Genomic DNA, 1,795 nt, shown 5'->3' with positions numbered 1-1,795 from the left:
TAAAGAGAAAATGAGAAATTCCCTCAAAAAAAATGAAGGAAAAGACAAACAAAATATTTGAAGACATCAGCAAATTCCTTAAAGAAAATAAAGAGCAAGCAAACATATGAAAGAAATTATTAAAGATTTGAAATCTAATAAAAACAATAAAGAAAACACAAGCCAAGGGAATTAGAGAAACAGAAATCATGAGAAAATGATCAAGAACCACAAATGAAAAAATGAACAGCAGAATACAATGGAAGAGAGAACCTCAAGCACTGAAGATACAATAAAGGAAATAGACTCATCAGTTAAAAAAATATTAAATCTAACAAAAGCTTAACCGAAAATATCCAGGAAATATGGGACACCATGAAAAGGCTAAATCTAAGAATAATAGGTATAGAAGAAGGAGAAAGCACAGAAAAAATATTTAACAAAATCATAGAAGAAAACTTTCCCAACCTAAAGAAAGATATGCCTATGTAGATAAAAGAAGCTCAAAGGACAGCAAATAGACTGGAGAAAAAAAGAGACCCCTCACCACATAATAATCAAAACACTAAACATACATAGTAAAGAAAAAATATTAAGAGCTGCATAGGAAAAATGCCAAGTAACATATAAGGGTAGACCTATCAGAATTACACCTGACTTTTCATTGGAGACAATGAAAGCCAGAAGATCATGGTCAAGAATTCTCAGACATTAAGAGACCATGGATGCCAGCCCAGAATACTTTACCCAGCAAAACTTTCAGTCACCATGGAAGGACAAAACAAGATATTTCATGACAAAACTAGGTTTAGTCAATACCTAGACACAAACCCAGCCCTACACAAAAATACTAGAAGGAAAACTCCAACCCTAGGAAGTTGTCTATACCAACAAAAACACAGACAAATGATGGTTTCATAGCAGTAAATCCCCAAAAATAGAACAACACACAAATTAATATCACCAAAAATGACAATTAAATTAATAGGCTGGTCAGCAATATCCCTTAATATAAATGGACTCCACTCACCTATAAAATGGGCACGGGCTAACAGACTGGATAGGAAAACAGAAACCATCCTTTTTCTGCATACAGGAAACACATCTCAACCTCAAAGACTGACATCGTCTCAGAGTAAAGGGTTGGAAAAAAATATTTCAATCAAATGAACCTAAGAAACAAGCGGGTGTAACTATCTTAATATCTAACAATATAGACTTCAAGCTAAAATCAACCAAAAGAGACAAAGGAGGTCATTACCTATTAGTCATGGAAAAAATCCATCAAGAGGAAATCTCAATACTGAACATCTATGCCCTAAATGTAAGAGCACCCTCATATGCAAAATACATTTCTAAAGCTTAAATCATACATTAAACTGCACACACTAAAAGTGGCAGACTTCAACACTCCCCTCTCACCACTGAACAGGTCAGTCAGACAAAAACTGAACAGAGAAAAAAGGGAACTAAAAAGGTTAGGACTGAGACATTTACAGAATATTCCATACAAACAGAAAATATATACCTTCTTCTCAGCACATCATGGAACCTTCTCAAAATTTGACCACATACTCAGTAACAAAACAAACATCAACAAATACAAAATAATTGGAATAACACAATGTACCTTATCAGATCACCATGGTTTAAAACTAGAAGTCAACATCAATACTAATTCCTGAAAATCCACAAACACATCGAAATTAAACAATGCTCACCTAAATCATCAATGGGTTAAGGAAGAAATAAAGGGAGAAATTAAAGATTTCTTAAAATTCAATGAAAATGACCAAAAAACATATCCAAATTTATG

The sequence above is a fragment of the Myodes glareolus genome, chromosome 12 (assembly GCF_982192425.1).
Source record: "Myodes glareolus chromosome 12, mMyoGla1.1, whole genome shotgun sequence".
NCBI classification, from domain to species: domain Eukaryota; kingdom Metazoa; phylum Chordata; class Mammalia; order Rodentia; family Cricetidae; genus Myodes; species Myodes glareolus.
Note: the sequence above shows the minus strand (reverse complement) of the source record.